This window comes from Nycticebus coucang, chromosome X (genome assembly GCF_027406575.1).
Source record: "Nycticebus coucang isolate mNycCou1 chromosome X, mNycCou1.pri, whole genome shotgun sequence".
In the NCBI taxonomy this organism is placed as follows: domain Eukaryota; kingdom Metazoa; phylum Chordata; class Mammalia; order Primates; family Lorisidae; genus Nycticebus; species Nycticebus coucang.
In genome coordinates, this window is record NC_069804.1 from 14,744,718 (window position 1) to 14,757,250 (window position 12,533).

Sequence of the window (12,533 nt, forward strand, 5' to 3'; positions counted from 1 at the left end):
ACCTCTTCCCTAGCTTCAGCTCAGCTGAGCTTGCTTCCTGCTTTATTGGGAAAGTGGAAGACGGCCAGAGAAGATCTTCCCCAAACTCTCACCACTATATCTATATACTCTGCTGACCTGTCTGCCACCATTGATGAACCGTCCTATGTAAAGCCAACCCTTCAAACTTTCCACCGGATTACACCCCCTCTTTTGCCTATTTTCGGGTCTAGCTCCAGCGATTCTTCTCCCTCTCTACTGGATCAGTCCCTCCCACACTGACATGCTGTTATCTCTCTAAGAGACCCCTCTTCCTTATCCACCTACCACTACCCCAGTTACTGCCTCCTTTTCTTGCTTCCCTCTGTAGCAACCAAAAGAGTTGTCTGTACCGACTTCCCATTCTCCCTTCAGTCTGTTCTGATCAGGCTTGCATCCACATCTCTGCACAGAAATGGAACTTGTCAAGATGACCCAAGACTCCATGGTGCTAATTTATTTATCTGAGGATAATTAAGATTATTTGTGTGTTTTATCAAATCCTTAATTCCATTGATTTTTTTAAATGTACATTATTTTGTGTATGATTTAGAAAGTTAAAAAAAATCTCAAATGTGGGGAGTTTAATAGGAGACCACTGTATAAAGCTGGAGGTAAAAAATGGCTACACCTTCAGTGTAAGGATAAAAAAGAAATAAAGCTACCACATAGGAAAGCACAGGAAAAGAACACCACGTCTCAAGTTGCCTCTAATTAGAGGAAGTGAAAAAAATCTCTCCTGAGAATCTGCAACACAAGCTAATATTAAAGCAAGCAAATTTGCAGACTGAATTCTTACTACCATCATGGTTTTTAAAAGTAAAAACATAAGAATTTAATTTAAAGAGGTGTCAGGCTATCAGTGCCCCCAAATAAATAGCAGAAACAAACATGACTCCTCTCTTGACAAATGTGAATTTAGTCTAGACTAACAGCAAATACGTGACATATCCCAATTTCAAAGATATTTAATTATTGGTTTTATAAATAAAAAAGGAATATCATAGATTAGGCTTTGGAGTCCAAGACTGCTGGACTGCAAAGTCCTAAGAAAGGGTCACTAAAGGACGGCGCCTGTGGTTCAGTGGGTAGGGCGCTGGCCCCATATACTGAGGGTGGCAGGTTCAAACTCAGCCCTGGGCAAACTGCAACCAAAAAAAAAAAAAAAATAGCCAGGCATTGTGGCAAGCACCTGTAGTCCCAGCTACTTAGGAGGTTGAGGCAAGAGAATCGCCTAAGCCCAGGAGTTGGAGGTTGCTGAAGGGCAATAAAGTGAAACTCTGTCTCTACAAAAAAAAAAAAAAGAAAGGATCACTAAAGTAGAAATCTAACCAAGGTAGGGTTGCCCAGCACAAAACAACTCCCCAGTGCATTTACATTTTCTTCAATGGTGTCACAATATTCACTTCAAGTAAAGGAAAGACGGGTTTGGGTATGCTGTTCAAGAGGGTAGGCAAATCGAAAATATTCTGGCACGTTTTAGTCAGATGTTGCTAATCTTTGAATCTTTGGATGAAAGTGATTTGTTGAGGGCATGCTCTTGGGGCACAGGGAACTTGAAAGAAACTGAGTGAAGCAGGATGGGGCAGGAGAAAGAGTCGAACGTGAACCTGTTCTCAGCCGTGGCTTGATCCACAGCAGACTTGAGCATTAACAGCACTACAGAGTTGTCCCACTTTACAGCAAGGGGAAGGACATTTTGCACCCCACATTGCCTGTCATGGTCTGCCTTTGGGAAGGGAGGAGGCATAATCACACAGGCTCTGAGCTTCCTGTTACTACTGGCAATTCTCTGGGGGAAGGGGCAGCCAGGGCCACCAGGTAATACTCACAGCAGTTGGGTAAAAAGGATCCAGGTAGGGCACCAGCAGTTCCATTACAATCATTATGGAATAATGATATTTTCCATTAAAATATCCTTCATTAAAAAATAAACTTCTCAAAAGATGAAATTTAATAATATTAATAAGTTATTATTAATATTTCTCAGGTACTATGAACTAAGGATTATATTAAATGCCTCCAAAAAAGGAACTTTTCCTAAATGGAAGGGAGAGTGGTATAGAACAAACATTGGACTTGCTGTCAGATCATCCTGCACTCCAACAGAGTAACTGTGGGGCCTCTGGACCTAAGCCTTCTGGATGCTAACATGAGAATAATGATCTCTAAGGATTATTGCAGTCAGTTAATATGGCCAAAGGACCACCACTCTGTATTTTCTCTTTTCCCACAGCACCCTATGTATGACTGGGTCATTATTCTTGAAAAATTAACTTTTATGAAAAGGAGAACCTACTTTCTGGAAAACTTTCTTTTTGCAGTTTCTTGGCCGGGCCGGATTTGAACCTACCACCTTCAGTATATGGGGCTAGTGCCCTACTCCTTTGAGCCACAGGCACCACCCCTTTCTGGAAAACTTTCAAGAGAGACTGTGTTCTAGCTTTCTTTGGGAGATTTTCTAGAACATTTCTTAGATTCCTTACAAAACCAAATTCAGTTTAATTTTGACTCTGGATACATGATTTATATCCTTGGCTATGATTGTCTCATATGTATAAATCATTATTCTCATTTTACCATCAATGAACAGTTATTTAAGTGCTCGGCAAGGGAGAACTGGACTAGATGATGTTTTCAGTTTCTCACTAGATCTGAATTCTTATTAGCATTGAAATGTAGAAAATGAAAATATGTATGGAAAGGTCCATGGATAGAAGCTTTGTAGTAACAGCTTATTTTGCAAGATCAAATTGCCAAGAATGACTTTGACTAGTCACTGAATGGACAACTAAAGAAGAATAGGTTTGCATTTTTTTAAGTTTGAGAGCTCTACTTGTAGTATGTTGTATCAGAAAGAAAGGGCTCATTATCGTAGCAAAAACATTTTCCTCTAAATCCACATTTGCCCCTTTGCTTACTGCAATTTTCCATGTTTATATAATGTGAGTGATAAAGTCTGGTAACAAGACCACCTATATAGCACTGTTTTCTTGGAAACATATTATTTAGTAAATAAGATACTTGTTCAGTTTTGAATTATGGGTTGATTCTAAGGAAAGCACTTGTCTCTGCTCAGCAACTGAAAAGAACCTGCTGCATATTTGATTTTATCCATCTTCACCTAAATAGGGTACAGAAAACCAGATAAAAGGGGAAACTCTCCAGTACTATGAGATCTGGGAAATCTCTTCTCCAAAATACAGGTCCATTGCCCTGGAGCTAACAGTATCATGAAAAAAGACTTCTTTGAAGTGTGAAACTGAAAGGCAGCAAATTAGCCACTGGGCCTTCTGGACCCCAAGAGAAAGCTGAGGAAAAAAACCCATGGTTTTGTTCTCAGAAAGATAAGGAGAAACCATGAAGGCCATGACAAGGTCATGAATTGTGTAAGTCCTTTTCCCCCAGCAGCCTCCTAATGCTTGCAAAAATATTTTTACTTTTCCTGATCATCTTCTGATACTCTTTTGATACAAGATCCATTTCTCTCTTTCCATGAATTTCTTCCAAGCTTTCTCTTCCCATCAAATATGCCCAAAATTTCTAGGTGCATTTTTATATCCATCTGTTATTATCTACTCACCCTATAGTAACCATTCACCCTGCAGTTTTTACAGTATGACCTATGACACAGCTGATCATCTAGCAAAGGAATTATACCCTAAAAGCTCTAATTAAAATTTTTGAACAAAAGATAAAATTCCCCAAATGGGCAATAATTGATTTTTTCATTGCCATAATGTCCCCAAAATATCTCCTCTGAATTACCCTTGAAATTAGTGCTATTACAAGTATAGTCAGGCTAATAAGCACCTTCTTTGACTATGCAACAACTAACTGCATACAACCAATTTAGAGGACAAGGCATCATTTTAACTTTGTTATGCATTACTTTAGTCCAGATTACTTTTCACCAAACAAGTGGTTAAGGTCAATTGCACTGAAGAAATTGCATTTCTGGTAAGAGTTGCATTGGGAATGAGGAGAAGGAGGAGAGATACATGAATGGTCCGAGTCTTTAGGGGAAGTCAGAGGCAGGTGAGGCTAAGCAGGAAGAGGGATGAGAATAGCCTTTATTGATCACATCACTGAAGAAACGGTAAGCCTTGGTTTGGTGCTTTCAAGGCAGCACTGTGTAATAGAAAGATGGATAAGAAGAGCATCCCCAAATCATGAATGAGGAACCCAAGGTTCAAAGAGGTTAATTCACTGACACAAGGTCATAGACGCATATATAATTTCACACCGGGATTCAAATTCAGGACTTCCTAATTCATAGCACACATTCTTTTCTCAATGCTAGGCTGCATCTCAGACAAAAGTGATCAAAATAGTACAAAGGACACTGGATTCTTGAAAGATAAAGAAATGGGTAGCAGAATATGGGTACTGACCACAGACAGGAAATGAGAGGATGCCAAAGCAAATGGTATCCACTACTCTATCATTTTTCCAAGAAACACATTCAATGTCAGTGTTCCTCAACTGATATTTGTGACTATATCTTCAGAAATTGATGAAATCTTTGAAGTTTCTCATTGCTGATTTTCATTTCAATGATAATACTTTAAAATTTTTTCTTAGACTTTCTTCTTATTTAATACGAATTATGATTCAAAGATTTATGTAAGTCTTTTCTAGTTGTATAAAACAGATACAAATAAATGTTGTGGGCTACTGAAAAATAGAAGCTTTTAAAATGTCTCCACCTTTTCTCTTTGAAGATTAGTATAGTAACAGTTATCATGATTTCCCAAAAAATATTAGCTATAAGAAACAAATACTCGGCTCGGCACCTGTAGCACAGTGGTTACGGCACTGGCCACATACACCAAAGGTGGTGGGTTCAAAGCTGGCCCGGGCCAGCTAAACAACAATGACATCTGCAACCAAAAAATAGCTGGGCGTTGTGGTGGGCGCCTGTAGTCCCAACTACTTGGGAGGCTGATGCAAGAGAATCGCTTAAGCCCAAGAGTTTGAAGTTGCTGTGAGCTGTGATGACACAGCACTCTACTGAGGGCAACATAGTGAGACTCTGTCTCAAAAAAAAAGGAAAGAAACAAATACTATCCCCATACCCCACATAGAAGTTGACTCTGATTCTTTTCCAGCTGATTGGATGCTGCCCTTGCTTTATTTCATTGTGGTAAAATAAATATAATGTAATATTTACCATTTTTACCATTTTTAAGTGGTATTAAGTACTGTCACATCATTGTGCAACCATCATCACCATCCATCTCCAGAATTCTTTTCATCTTCCCAAATTGAAACCCTTTACCCATTAAACACTAACTCCCCATTCCCCCTCCCTCCAGCCCTGGAAACCACCATTCTACTTTCTGTCTCTATTCAATGGTAATCCTTAACAAGTGCTTTAACAAGGTATGAAAACAAGAATTCTTTTGCAGTAGGAAATATACAGCATGGCTTCCCACAGGACTTGAAAATAAGGGCGATCAAAAAAAATACTCTCTGAGAAATATTATGTGAACACATGAACACATAATAAATTTCAATAACATCACGTTGAAGAATGAGAAGACCCCCCGGTTTTGGTCAGCAATCTACCTCCTTTCCACCTTGGCTGTCTGTTCTAGCCACATTGGTCTTCTCTCTGTCCTAAGTCAATCCTAGGTCTTTTCCATTTCTTATTAAAGGTATAAAACAAAATCCGAATAGAAAGATATACATAGTCCTCTATGGAAAGACTTGGTATCATAAACAGTCATTGTCCTAAAATTCAAAGTATAATTCAGTGAAATATTAATTATAAACCCAATGGGAATTTTTAAGTACGTAAGTATATATTAAAGTACATATAAGTCTAAATACCCAAGAAAATTATAAAAGAGGAAATTAGAGTATATATATGAGGGTTTATCTTAGAGATTAAACATACTTAAAACCACTATAGTTAAAATAATGTAGTATTGGCATAAAAATGTGCAAATAAAGTGGTGGAGTGCGATAGCAGTCCCAGAAATAGATTCCAGTAGATATATTAAAATATAAGTTGGAAGAAAGGCAGTATTTAAAATTCAGTAGGAAAAGAATATTTTGTTTGATAAATGGTATTTTCACCTCTGCCTATACATACATTGAAAAAAATAAAATTGAATCCTAAGCTCATACCACATCCAAAAGTAAATTCCAGATGAATTAAAGATTTAAATTGAAAAAATAAACAATATCCATAGAAGAAAATCTTCCTAGTGGACACTAATATTATTGATCTTTCTGGCAATCTCAAAAACCCTTCACAAAGTCTTGCTGTTGGTATCGCCATGGCCATGGGAAGACCCACTGTTCATCTTTGTAAAATGTCAGGGGTCATTATAATTAAATGGTTTGATGAGCTATTTGCAGAGGGTGCTTTCAGTCTAAAGCAGCCCTCCACTGTTTTTGTGTTTTAATGATTCTATTTCTTTGGAAGGACCTTACTTAGAGAGATTTTACTTACCCAGAGAGGAGATGTCCTAGAGACTTTCTGGTAGGATGGGACCCACCGGTTACTGTTTACTATTACAAAACATCTGATGCCCTCTTTTCTACTTTTCCAAGATGCAAAGAAAAATTATTAGACTGGAAAACTTTTTCCCGTTCTGCCGGAAGAGGGAAACTTGTCACCATTTGCCCAGGAGGGTAGAATAGTTCCCATTCTAGGCCCATCCTTTGTTTTTACCAATAGGATGTTAGTGCACAGAACATGAGCAGAGGCCTCAGATTTGCTTGCATGGCTGATGTGCCTTTACCATTGCCATGAGCAGAATTCTCCTGCATTACTGTTAACTCTTTAACTGAGAACCCAAAGTGAGAAAGGAGAAATCCATCCCAGCCAACTCTCAGAACAAAAGAATAAAGCAGAGCTTTCCTAGCTGACCCATAGATCTGTGAACAAAATAAATGTCAGTTAGTATGCCACAAAGATTTGGGAATTGCTGCAAAGCTATAGCTGTCTACTAAATACAGCTATGAGGTTTAAATTAACATGTACAGAATCAAGGCACAGGAATAGTTAGTAACATTCAGAAGTTCTTGTCAAGGGGCCAAAAAAGCCAATATGAGATCTTAACCTTTATTCCAACTCAAAATTGCTAGCTATTTATCTATTCAACCATAATGTACCCAGTGTCTATCTTGTGGCTACCACTTACAATGGTAAGCAAGATGAATCTTTTCCAAATCTTTTTTGAGACATTAGCCCAGTAGAGAACTTAGAGAGTAAGCAGAGCACTTTGATCTGCTGTGAGGCATGCAATTATACAAGAAACACACAGTGCCACATTAAGACATTATATGAGACGCACACAGCGTCACAGCTAATGAAAGCCAAAGGAACCTAGTAAGTCTGAATGAGGAGAAATATGAGTTGAGACCTGGAAGTGAAGAGTAGCTATAGGAAAGCATATATTACGATAGGCCAGCTTTTCAAGACCCAGACATAAATGACATGTGGCAGAGTAGAAGATTTGAAATATCATTATGTCTGAAAAAAGAAGTGATAGAACTCTAAAGGTAGTAGTTGGCTAAAGACAGTGAAGTGCGGATATGGTGCTGCCCATGGCTTTCAGCTGGTCCTCCTTGCCTTTGCACCCAGCTCTCTAGACCCTGTTGACCAACAGTAATCCAAGGTCCCCCAGCAGTTTCTTCTGTGCAAACTTACAGAGACATGGCCAGAGAGCCAGCAACTTCCTATGACAGCTCTACCAGATCCCCTTTGTACTCCAAGTCCAACCACTGGACCTGCCATGCTCCAGGGTTTGCTCAGAAGCTCTGACTCATCCATTGATGCCATGGCTGGTTAGTGACCTTTCCTTGACCCCTGAGTTCCCACCTCCTATTGTCCAACATTGGCTTCTTCTGCTCCTCTTTCATTGATAAAGTCTAATTCTTATAATACATTTCGTCTTCTGCAATACTCATAGTGGTTCTGCTTCTGTGACTCATGATTTCCCCTTTCAGTGCCAGGCCTTTCAAAGTGTGTGACAGACGTTCCGGTGGGCAAACTAAGATACAGAGCTAGAACAAAGATCCATGCTGGTAATAGGCCACCCATGGCCTCTAATGAATCACCCTGAAATGAACCAGTGTCCCATGTTGGGATCTCTGCTTCCTATGCTTTGCACACAGTCCTTCCTTACACTTTAATTGCTCCTTCCAACCTACAAGATGCTTTTATGTGCATATTCTAGGAACCACCAATATAGCAGAGACCTTGGATTGGTGTCCTCATTTTACAGAGGAAAAACTAAGAAGGTCAAGGTCATGGGGCTAGTAAGTGGCAAAGTCAAGACTTAAATTCAAGCCTTCCAAAGGATTCTTTCCATTCCACTTGGGAGACTCAAGCCTAAAACTGAATGTGAAATATTTAAGTAGGCACCTGTTGCTAATGGATAATATCTTTACAGCAACAAAATTTCCCTAAGACAGTTTCTCCCTCAGCGATCTAATTTATGCCCAACCATTAGCCATCTCCATTAGAAAGAAAAATCACAGACACTTTCAGAAGGGCAAGTGTAACAAATCAGGCCTTAGAGAATTTTCTGGAACCAAAAGAAACCTAAGTACTCATTTAACATAGCATGCTCCTTTGAAAAATGAGAGACTAGTCTGAGACTTTCTTGCTCCCAAGGTGTGGCCTCCAGATCAGCAACATCAGTATCACTTGCAACTTGGTTAAACACACAGAGTCCCAGGCCCTATCTCTGGCCTAGTGAATCAGAATTTCCAGGAGTAGGACCCAGGAATCTCTGTTTTAGCAAGTTCCCTATGAGATTCTTTCAGAATCACTTAAAATTTGAGGTCCACTGACTAAGTAATTTACCAAATGGCTCATAATTCACTTGTAACAAATCCAACTCTTCTAATTTCCAAGTTCAATGCTTTCTCCGTTATGCCAAATGGCTAATACCAACATTCCTTCTCACTGTCCATTCACCATTTCCCTAGGCAGCTAAAAGCATTTATTTTGTATTATACCAAGATTATAACAAACAAGACCCCTACACAAGTAATAACATTTTCCAGAAAACTTTTTGTTTTATGAAATCCTTTAGATATTGGCTTTGCAATAAACTCGAAGAGATTCTCCTCTGCCATATAAATCCACAGTTTATTCTCTCTTCCCTATTAACTTATTGTCAACACATTTGTTTGGTGTTGAGAATTAGTTATGCTTTCTTCTCTACTTTGACAAGGTGAAATAAGAGTAACCAGAATGTTGAAAAATTTTAAAGTTACTAACCCAAATCCCAAGTTATCCTGCTGATCTGTCTCTTTAGGAAGCCTGTACTCCCAAATGTAAAAAAGGTGGGCCTACTTCATTTAAAAAACTATCCCAGTCTTTTCCAAAGTTATTTCCCACAAGCCTAGGAAAACATCTGTCTCAGAACTTCAGATGTTCCCACAAGGATCTTTTGGTGCTATTTTATTATCACAAAGTATTTCAAATAAGAGACTCTATTCAGGTGTTTATGTTATTCCAGAGAAGAAGGCTCGCCTGCTGGCATGTGGTAATGGGAGGAGGTGGTTGTATGAGGTGTTTCAGATTGGCTTTTATTTCTGTGATTGCTCCTGTTGACAGTTTCTGTGAAGATACCTCTTGGAATGAGGTATCTAGGTATCTGCCTAGAGCTGCCCTGAGTGTCAAAGCAAAGGAGTTCTTTGCTATGAAGAGTCCTACAGGCCATGTACCTCATCAGGTCAATGTTCCTTGGGGAACCTTCTCTAGAGAAAAACTCTTAACAACTGCAAGTATCATGAGAGTGCATAGAACAGGTGGCAAAGTAATGGCCTGAATGAAAATTCGGAAACTGAAAACTATCTCAGTACATTTTCTTCCATCATCTGCTATGGTCTGAATGCTTGTGTCCTCTCTGAAACTCATATAGTGAAACCTAATCACCAATGTAGTGGTATTAAGAGATGGGGACTTTGAGAAATTATTAGGTCACTCACTGTCATGAATGCTCTTATAAAAGAGACTGAAGGGAGCGTGTTTGCCCCTTCTGGTACATAAGGACACAGCTAGAAGGCACCATCTTTGAAACCTAAAGTGAGCCTTCACCAGAGAACAAATCTGTGGGTGTCTTGATCTTGAACTTCCTAGCCTCCAGGACTGTGAGAAATGAACTTCTATTATTTATAAATTACCCAGTCTTAGGCATTTTGTTATAATAGCCCAAAGAGATCAAAATAGTCATTCCTATGTAATCTCAGGGAATCATGAAATTTTAACTATTTCCATCTCTTATTCATATTACTCTGCAGTATGCCAAAGATAGGATTTCAGCATAAGTTGATTCGGCCTTCTTTTTGTTTAAGACTCCATAAAGAAAAACCATTTCTGTTCTCGCCTCATAATTCTTTTTATGGAAGACTTTAAACTTTGATATTTTCCCCCAAGCAAACTAAAAGTACAACAAACATTTTCTGCCAAACAAAGTCTTATGACTGAACAAACAAAACAGACAAAAATTATAAGCTTAATTCAGAAGCAGTAAGGGATATAAAAATAAATCCCAAAATGACATCCAATAAACTCCCACATGTAGTAGTTAAAACATTCCACTAATTAGTTTTCTGACCTTGAGTGAGTTATTTATCTTCACTGAGTATAATATACCAACCTTGCCTTTAATATTTATTATAACACAATAATAATGTGATTTATGAAATGTTTAAGATACAGTACTTCTAAAATAGAAGTTATGGGTACATATTGGCTTGTTACAGCTTGGAAGGCCATGATTTTTTTCATTTATGTAAATTCAAAATTAAGTTCGGGTGCACCCATGTCCTTTTAGAAGAATTAAGCCGTTCTATATCAACACCTTTTTTTTTTTGGCTACCAAAATTGAATTTATTTCAAAAGTCCCATTATTGTGCTTCTGGACAAAAGACCACAGCTTCATTTCTGGATTCCATAGCTAGTATTACCTAATAAAAACATAAAAACATGTTGAAGTTATTTTCATCTCTGTTCATGCTTATATGGTAGATCCAAAGAGTGAATAAGCCATTCCTTACAGAAGCAGAAAATACAATTGTAACCCTCCATGTGCAGCTAGCACATTTTCATCTTTGGCAAGGATCTCTGGGTCATGTGAACACCGTTTTGCTTATTTTCTGAGCATCACAAACATGGATTCATTATGATTTTGAGTTAGAAAGTAGCACAGTGACCATTTACTGGAATCCTCGCATTTGGGCATTACAGGAACCGAGACACAGTGATGAGAGTTGCCTGAAGCTACACAGATAGTGGCAGGGCCCAACTCAGCCAGTCCCACAAGCCAGGAGGGAAAAGGTACTTAGCAGGTACTTGATTTGCTCTTCTCTGCTTCTTCTTAATTCAGCGCCTTAGTTTTATTCATGGATAGTCTTCAAATGCTTAATCTCACCATTGAGAACCTTCTCTACTGATCCTTAATTTTTCTGTTTAGTGCTCATTGAGTTGCACCAAGGCCAACTTATCTGCCTATAGCTTTGGTTAGAAATGTTTTTCATCATTTGCCTCTAGTGAACAGTAACTCAAGTTTAAAAATAACTCTTCATTTTTCTCCTTCTTCCAAGCCATCAATTCTTTAAATCTTCCACGAAAACTTGGGGGCAGTTGTTAAGAGCAAATATTCTAGGTCAAAATACTCTAGATTAGAAACCCGACTCTGCTCCTGACTGCAATGGGATAATTCTTATAGTTACTAAGTTTTCCTCCACATTTCTTGGTACTTCTTGACCTTTCTCTGCTTAAATAGATAAATTTTGGTCAAAGAGAAGCAGTGATACAGGGAAAGAGCAAAGAAAAGCTTTTGAATTTAAAAGTTTCAGGCTTTGGGGCTATAGAGTCCTAGGTGGCTTTGAGCAGCCTGACAAAATAGATAAAGCATAATGACTTAAGAGAGAGATTTTAAACATACTTCTGGGATCTCAAAACCTGATGCCAAGTGAAAAGAAGCCAGATACAAGAGTACATACTACATAATTCCACTGATATGAAGTTCCAAAGGAGGGCAAAATTAATACATACTGATAAAAATCAGAAAAGTGATTGAGGATGGGACTTACTGAAAAGGGGCTTGAAGAAATTTTCTGGGCTGATAAAAATATTCTGTGTATCAATATGGGTATAAGTAACACAACTAGAAACATTATCCAAAGCTTATTGAATTGTATACTTAAGATCTGTGGATTTTAATGTATGTAAATTATACCTCAACAACCAATGTTTAAGAAATAAGATTCCTTGGGGAAAAAATCAGTAAGGAAGCAAATGCAGCTTTTATATGACTATGTTCTCTGAAAAAGGGGAAGAGTCTCTAAGTCCTGTGCTTGTCCCTTCCTGGGGAATAATTGGAGGAAGAGGAAAGACATAAACCATAAAAGAGTTTGGGGGAGTCTGAGAGCAAAGGGGACCTTGTCCTCCTTTCCCAGGTAAAACCAGGAAAAGTAGCAAGACCTCATAGTAAAAAAGACTGCATGGGGCATCTAGGCAGATGCTATGAGAACAGCAG